The sequence below is a fragment of the Eulemur rufifrons genome, chromosome 13 (assembly GCF_041146395.1).
Source record: "Eulemur rufifrons isolate Redbay chromosome 13, OSU_ERuf_1, whole genome shotgun sequence".
Taxonomy (NCBI): Eukaryota; Metazoa; Chordata; class Mammalia; order Primates; family Lemuridae; genus Eulemur; species Eulemur rufifrons.
Genome location: NC_090995.1, coordinates 487,405 through 496,592, shown reverse-complemented (window position 1 = coordinate 496,592; position 9,188 = coordinate 487,405). Strand labels below are relative to the sequence as shown.

General features: G+C 38.6%; 1 pseudogene; it reads right to left on the bottom strand.

Moving 5' to 3' along the window:
- Nucleotides 1-587: 587 nt before the first annotated feature.
- Nucleotides 588-2,951, bottom strand: LOC138393909 (protein phosphatase inhibitor 2 pseudogene; annotated as a pseudogene).
- Nucleotides 2,952-9,188: the final 6,237 nt, after the last annotated feature.

Sequence of the window (9,188 nt, the reverse complement as noted above, 5' to 3'; positions counted from 1 at the left end):
CTCTGGGAGGCCGAGGCGGGTGGATTGTTTGAGCTCAGGAGTTCGAGACCAGCCTGAGCAAGAGCGAGACCCCATCTCTACTAAAAATAGAAAGAAATTAGCTGAAAAACTAAAGAATATAGAAAAAATTAGCCGGGCATGGTGGCGCATGCCTGTAATCCCAGCTACTCGGGAGGCTGAGGCAGGAGGATCACTTGAGCCCAGGAGTCTGAGGTTGCTGTGAGCTAGGCTGATGCCATGGCACTCTAGCCTGGGTAACAGAGTGAGACTCTGTCTCAAAAAAAAAAAAAATAATAATAAAATAAAATAAAATAATTTCTGTATATTATATATATGAAAAGTAATGCAGTTTTTGACTGATGACATCACGCTGTATTTGTGGTGAAGCACTAGACACAAGAATGTATGTATCAACTAGGCATTTTCCGGCTACTCAGTCTGTAAGGTTATCGTTTAACTCTTGTCACTATATAATAAGTGGTATGCCTGTTGGGACTTAAGTCATGAATTGTGGAGAATAAGAAGCAGTGTATTATAGTAAAAACATTTGTATCTAACAAATAATTGCAGTATCAAACAAATCTTTTCTATGAACTTTGTGATTTGTTTTACTGTTGGTCACTTGTAGTGGATCCTTGATTTGACTCTCCCGTATTCATGCTTTCCCCATCTTCACTCTCTAACATTTCTTCGTCTTCCTCATCACCATGTGGGTCTTTTTAATTGTCTAGCTAATTTAATATGCAGACTTTCATTGTAGTGAAGCTTTGTTTTCACTTTGAATTGTCGCTTTATTTCCTCCTCCGAGTGAGAGGTCGCTGTCGTCCTCTCCCTTGCTTTCTCGTTCCGGAACCCGATGCTTTGGCTCCCAGCCTTCAGCAGCAGCGCAGTTCTCAGCTAAGACATCTGGAGTCCTGGCTTCAGCGGTTTCTGAATCACTGCGTGCACCTTCATCATCACTCACACCATGGTAAGGAGTGATGGGTTCATCTATCTTCATTAAACCACAGTGTGTCTGCTGGACGATATGTCACTAGGATGTTCATTCCATCCCACTTCTGAAATCCATTATTATAAAGTTACTCAATGTAATCTCTGCCTTCAATGCTGCCTCCCTAACTCAATGTATCCAGTGATTATTTGTCTAGATTAAAAACTTCTAATATCAATTCCCAAATCTACCGTTTCAATTTATAAAACACACAAGTTTCCATGCCTCACAGATTTCATTTTCTATATTTGTCTAATATTAATATTGTTCACAAGCCTCACCTCTTTGTAAATTGCTTTACTTACATATTAATTAAATGATGAGTATAAAAACTTAAATGGCAATAATTTAGTTTCTACTCTACACTATTTTATCCTGTACTAGTGTTTTATGTCCCATTGTTTAAGACATGATATGAGATTGTGTAATAGTTCTTGTAGTAGTTGCTGTTGTATTTTTGTTCCTGGCATAAGACAAAATGAGTGTTTCTGTGGCCATCCTAAAACAAAACCAATCTTGTAGTCTTTAAATCCAACTTAATCATGGTGCAGGTTCTTGGGATATTATATTGCCATCAGTGTATCTACATTTTATCTAAAATTTTAAAGGTTTATTCATAATTAATATTTATCATGGGAATACTTTTTTACACATTCATAGAAACTTGTTCAACCCAGCAATATAAAATTAAATATCCCCAATGTGAGATATAATGACAAGGTGTAAAATCAAAATTTAATATGTATCTAGACAATTGAAAGAATTCAGGTAGCTAGCTTTGACAGTAGAGCATGGTGGGTAAAACCACTCCTTGAAATCAGCCCAGACAGGGTCCAGTTTCCACTTTACCCCTGTCCAGTGTCTGAATTTAACAAAGCACTTGCCCTCTCTGCGCTTAAATCCTTCCCATCGTTATAATGGCAGCACATGCCTCATACACTAGTGAAAACTAACAAAGTTACCACATGCCTGCCCTTGACGGCAATGCAAGTATACATCACAAGTACACTTTAAATGGCACACACGTGCATATTGGAAACCTGTTAATACTAGAGAAAATTTAAGTAATATTTCTGAGTAGGCACTAATGGTCAGTGGAGAATGTTGCATGTTAGTTGATATTTTAAATGTAGCCCATGCCTCTTGTTCCCCTGCAGGTCCTCTGGCTCTGGAGGCAAATATCAGGCTGTGAGACCTGAAGAATGGCTGTCAGGGATTTGACCATGGCAATGACCATCCTAACACAGGCCATCCTTGGAACCCTGGAAAATTTTTATCTTTTTTACCATGTTTTTTTACTTCACTCAGTAAAGATTTACTTCACTCATTAAGATCCACAGACCTGATTATTAAGCACCTCATTAATATAGCCAAATCCTTGTTCTCTCTCTCTGGAGGAGTTCTACTGACAATGGCAGCTTTGGGGTGCAAACATTCCCTCAGTGATTTTAGATAAAAACTGCTTTTCTATGTTCACAGAGTGGGTAGGGGTGTGTTCACTGGTACCACCTTCCTCTTGAGTGTCTTCCAAGGAGTCACAGTCAGTCTGAGGAATTCCAGGTGGGCAGAGCTTACCGTGAAAACTACCAAGTATATTGGCTCCTCCATACTCCTGGGATGGATCCTCCGAATTCTGGTAAATATTATTTTTTCTATGTCTGTGACTGACAAAGGAAGTAACAGAGAATCACAAAGACAGAAGATTTGGGATACTGTTCTGTTGTTCATCCTGGCAAAGCTGGAGACACTCCATGCAGCATTGTTATCCTTCCCTGGTGCTTTATGTTTGGGGACCATGCCCTGGGTGAGTGGCTCCATGATTTTTATTCTGTACAGGCAAAAGTAACAGGTCAAATTCATACATATGACTAATTTCTCCCCTAGATCCTTCTCTGAGTCCAGAGCTACTAAAACTTCTTCTGGTGAGCACTTTTGTATCATTTTACACTCTCTCCTTCATCGTTCAAGTTTGTTTGGCTCTTTGTAATAATCCTGGTCAGTTGATGGTGCACATCTGCCTGATAACCAGTGAAGGTTTCCCAACTGTCAGCCGTTTGTTCTCCGAAGCAGGGACTCCAATGTATTGAAGCTTTGCATTGCCTGGGTAGGTAATATAAACCCCTGATCTTCTCAGGATTATGTGAATTCTGTGTGGTTTTTCAACGTTCAGTTGTTTATTCATTCATCTTCATAGAATTGTAAACACAACTATGAAATATTCTCATTTCAAGAAACTGACTGTACACACAGATAAATGCATTTGTGTAAGTATAAATGTGTGTGTGTATGAGTGTATGTATTTGCATGTGTTGGGGACAATCAGGTTCAAGCAATAACATTGGAAATTACACATGAAGAATGTGAAAGTAATACCAATTACAATAATAGTAAATGCTTTGCCATAAAGTCTATTACATTTGATAGTCCTATCACTGTGGTAAGTGATTAATTGTGAATTTATCTTTAAATTATCCAACTGAATATAGCCAAAGTATGTTGTCTTTAATAGGAATTATTAGTTTGTTTTTTGTTAAATATAATAATGAGTTTATTTGGAGTGTGTTCTTCATGATAACCTGCTCTATTTTCTTATGTTTTATTATCCTAGTTAGAAACCTAGAAATTAAACTTTCTTTGAAACACTAATCACAGTGTCAAGTGACAATACCTATGCCCTATGAACAATATTACATTAATCTATTTACCTTTCTTCAACTTTTAAAAAATTCTCAAGTGTTTAAAATATTTAAAGGTAAATACACAGGTCATAAGTGGAAAGCACAATGAAATACTAAAACACCTCTGGCATAATTACGTAAGACGCTTTTTTTTAAAGGACATTTTAGCCCACAGATATATTCTTATGATCTCAACTAGTCACTGTACTCAACAGTGAGCACTATAGTGACATCTAATGGCAGATGTCACTTTTACTCCTTTTATACTTTATATAAATATTATGAAGCAGAAACTCTAGTACGTGACTGTTTAAATTGCATAGATTGTTTTAAGTTTATTTGTATTTTTGCATGTTGTTGTGGGTCATTTTTTAGCATTGAATTCTGTTGTGTAAATATCAGACAACTAACATAATTACTCCACTGCTGATGCACACGTGAGTGTGCTTTAGTTGGGGCTGTTAGGAACAGTGCCAGTACATAAATTCTAGAAAATATATTGGTGACACACATACAAGTTTCTGTTCGGAACATATGTAAAGTAAAATTTTTGTGTCATATGTTTACATCTCTTCATCTATAAATAATATGCCAAACAGTTTTCCAAAATTCTTGTACCACTTTTCACACTCACCAACAGTATATAAGTTTCCTGGTGTATCTACATGCTTGCTAACAGGATATTTTCTGTTATTTGTACTTTGTCTCCTGGTTGCTGTGTGATTATATCAAGCTTTATTTACATTTCCCTGATTACTAAAAAAGTTGAATATTTTTTACACTTCTTAAGATATTAAATTACTTCTTTTTGAAGGACTATACTGTTTTATTTTAACCATTCTCCATTGTTTTAGCCATATTTTTTGTATGCGTTTGTAGGAGTATCTATATATGTTGGATAGGAGTCCTTTCTTTGCCCTCTCCCTTCTCTCTCTCTCTCCCTCTACCTTCTCTCTCTCTCTCTCTCTCTCTCTCCCCCTCACTCAGTGAGAAGTTCTAAAATTTAATACAGTCTGATTTGTTATTTCCCCCAGTATTAAATGCCTTTTCTTTCATTTAATGATTATTTTTTCTATTTTAAGATCATAGAGATGTTCTTTTTTTTAAAAGACATTTTAAAAATTGGTTTCACAGTCCATTCAGAATTGATGTTTTATGGCTAGTTATTTAATTTTTTTCCAGTAGGATAACAAAATTCAGTTTATTCTTCAAATGTTGTCTTATCATTATTTTTATTTGCTGTCACCTGTCATTGCCTCATCCAATTTAACCTCACCTCTCTCTTGGAGCTGGCTTTTCTATAACACTGATAGTATAACTACTTGGCTTGCAAATAGGAAAAAATCTAAGAGCTTCACATTTTTGACAATTTTGGTGATGTGGGTGGATTTCTAAGATATTAAGATTATAAAGTATGAAATGTCTGATTTCCTTAAGTACTGAGTTTGATAGTTGACATCTCTGACATTCCACTTTGGCACTCCTGGTTTTATTTTTATTATGAAGGTACATCTTCATTCTTTCAAAGGTATAGTTTGGCTTGTGATTTTCTTTTAAAATTTTTTTGGAACAATTTTTTGTGAAAACATGGATAAGTCAAAAATTTGTGTTATTTTCACATATGGGTTCTGTTGTGGAACCAATGCAGTGCAGACAGCTCAAAATACCAACAAAGAGTTTGAGAAGGATGTGGCTAATGGATGCACAGTATGTTTATGGTTTGAGAAGTTCCATTCTGGTGACTTTAATCTTGAAAATGAGCCAAGTGGGCGACCTGAGACCAAGGCGGATAGGGATGAGCTGAAAGCTGCATGGAAGCGAATTCATCTCAACCCATATGTGAATTAGCAGCAAGGTTTGACATGACTATTCCAACAATATTGGACCACTTGAAACAAATCAGCAAGGTAAACATGATGGATAGATGGGTACCACATGAATTAAATGAACATCAGAAGAGCAATCATCTCAAAGCTTGCCTATCTTTGCTGTCACAAGATAAAGGCAAACCATTTCTACACCATATTATTATGTGTGATGAAAAATGGGTACTTTTTGACAATCACAAGCATTTGGCACAATGGTTGGATAAAGATGAAGTGCTAAAACACAATCTAAAACCAAATATTCATTAAGAAAAAGGTAATAGTGTCTGTTTGGTGGTCCAGCACTGATATAATCCACTACAGCTTCATGAAACCTGGTCAATCGATTACAGTGGATGTCTGCTGCAACCAACTGGATGAAATGATGAGGATGCTTGCAATTAAGCAGCTGAGATTGGTCAATAGATACAAGCCAATCCTCTTGCAAGACAATGCTTGACCACATGTCACACAAACAATGCTGCTCAAACTCTCTGTCATCCACTGTATTCCCCAGACCTTGCACCAACTCACTACCACATCTTCCAGGCTTTGGACCACTTGTTGCAGGAATAAACAACCAGTAAAACAGGATGGCAAAACTGTGTTGATAGTTTAGGTGCATACTTTGATTAACTGTACTGCTTCTTGCATGAGATATAGTAAACTAAACTTTTGAGTCAAAACTAGACATTTCCTATTTAATGTAATATAACGTTGTGTACAAGGAAAGTAGAAAGATTCTTCAGAGGCATGCTTAGGGGATATGAGAAAGCTCCCTGGAACAAGTAGCAAAGTCTCTCACCCAAGTGAAAGTGAAGTGAAAGTAACCCATCCACTCTCTGACCTGATATGAAGGCTGTGTCAGGGGGACGATTGAAATGAGCCACCTGAGCATGCTTCAGTTGTTGCTTATTCTCCTCCCGTCTGGAGGAGGAAAGGACAAAGAGTCCCCACAGCTGATATAGCACTTTGTGTACCTCAAAAATATTTTAAGTGTTGTGGTTTTGCTGACAGCAGTAAACTCTAAGGAAATGTGGCATTTGGTGTTTTGCCTACTACCAGGGAGTCACTCTCTCCCTGTACCCACTGATCCCTCCCTCCATGCATGCTCCATTTTAGCAGCTTTATGGAAAAAGTTGAATCTAATTGGGAGGTTTTTTGGAGGGAGCAACTCAAAATTTTATAGTTCTGTTTCATACAAGTGCCCAAGTCACTGTCTTCTATGGTGCCCTGGGCAGGAACAGTAGGTAATAAAGCTGGGTGAAAATGCCAAGGACAGTGGGGTGAAGCATGGCTGCAAACATAGAAGCTTCTTGTCCTAATGCTCTCCAAATATAGAAAGGTACAAAGGTAAGAGGAAAGCTCAGCCTTTAGGGTGAAAATCTTAAAGAGAATAACGCCTTCCCGTGTCCTGACCCTATCCCTTACACACACCTATTGTACCCTCCTCTGGTCCCTTGCATACCCCTGTCTTGGAAATTGTGTAAACTCCTTATTCTGTGTTTCCATAGAGAAGAAAATAAACAAAAGCAAGCTCATAGATAAAAAAAATCCAAAAGTAAACAGATCGTGTTTGGGTAGGATTCGCAGTGAACCAAGAGAATTGAATGATGCCATCTAAATGGATACTGAAGTGACTGAGGATGATGGATTCAAGAATAAAACTTTGAGACAAGTGTGAAAGTTTTCACAGGAGATCATCCAGGAGCTCTGAAGGTGGCCGTACCAGGGAAACGGTGGTGGGTAGCATGAGCTTCCAAGCAGCAAGATACATTTTAGCAGGAAGAGAGGAAAATGATCTTCAAGAAATCAGAAAGAGCAAGGAAAGTCTATAAACCACATTTCCACCTTATTGCTTTAGAGTTTGAGAGAATGAGTTCTCTTTACTTGAGATACAGGGCAGCAATGTCCTCAAGGGAAATCCAGTAGATGGAAGAAACTGTCATAAAGAAGAATTCTAACAAAATAGAGAAGTTTCCTAATCATGTAGCTTGATTTCCAGAGAATACAACAGAAAGTTCTGTGTCATATGGGAGGAGAAGGATGTTAGGTTAAGGGAGAAAAATCAGAATATTATAGTAATAATACAGGAGAGAATTTGGTACAAAAGGGGCTTATGATTTGGATTGTGATCAAGGAAACCAGGAATGTTAAGCAGAGAGGGTTGCTACATGAGACAAAAGAAAGGAGGAGAATGCAGTAGCCTCCTTCATCTTCTGACATGAAGTTAGGCATCTCAGGTAGTGAGCAAGAAGTTCAAATCTAATCATTACACACTCATTCATGTTATCAGCTTTGGCCTTATGTTTTTTGTTCCAATTCAAAGTAAAGCATCAACCTACGACAACAGGGACCGAGAAGTAAGCTACAAAAAGTAAAATTTTGCTCTGGAGAATCCCCTACAGGATCTTGCCTGGAGGGATAGGAGGAGGAAATGCTTCTGGTCAGCACTTGGTGTCATTTTGCTCTCCTTTCTACCTGCTCCCTCCTTTTGACCCAAGTTTTTATCCTACCTGCTTTGTAACCCACTGCCTTGCCTATAATAGATCCTCCTTGGGTCTTCAGTGTTTTCGTTGGTAAAGTTGATACAACATCTCTTCTCTAATCATGTATATTTACACAGTGATAACATGATGTGTAGGGCTCTGAAAAATGTAGCAAGTTGAAGAACTGGGCCACCTGCTTTCACCCATTTTTCCAATTGCTGCTTCAGAACCATTCCCATAGACACCAAGCCCCTAACTCTCTTCTAGCCCTTTGATCAACCTTTGCCTCATGAGGGGCAAAGCTACATGGTAGTCAAGGAAGAGAGACTAACATTATAGCCCCATTTCTTCTCACTGCTATTTACCATACTGCATTCTCTACATTTGTAACTGGCTTCTTGACAGAACTTAAACCTAGAAACTGCAACCATTTTCCTGGCTATTGGGTCCTACTGACCAGACCCGAGGGAGGGAAACGTACATGTCCTAATGGGTGTTCAGTAACGGGATGACATGAGGGCTGGGTGTGAGAGAAATGCTGAAGTAAGTGTGAGCATATCCCATTACTCATTTTGACTCCTTTGGACAAGTGAGTAACTAGAGCTCATATTGGAAAAAATAGCAAGAAAGCTACATTCTGCATCTCTTTCTCAACCTTAGCATCTGCCTTATTCTGTTCTTTATGTTTTTATTACCCAGCCCTCCTTCCTCCCCTTTCGTCTCAATCTTCTGGCCTTTGGTCTAGCCTCCATATTTGTCCAAATTCTTCTGTTTTCTACCCTACCTGTTTACCTTCTCTGTCCTTCCTTCCCACTACCTTGAAGATCCCCCTGCCCAGTCCTTCCTCTCTTCCTTCCAGATTATTGCCCATTTGATGCTGCCATGCTTTTCAGCCACCTCATACCGCTTACTTCATTATTTATGCCTGTTCTTCTCCTCCCAGCCCTGCTTTTTAGTCCACTTATTCCAGTCCCCACCCCCAATGACACCTGATGATTCACAAATCGCATCCTGGAGAGATGGTTTCCCTATGACAGGGACGGTTCTGGTGCTGTTCATAACAGCCAGGACTGCGGATTCCCAGCAGCCTGATCTGGTGGACACAAGAAATGCAAGATTATGGCAAACTAACATTAAGCCGCAGTGAGCTAGAGAACCCCTTTTC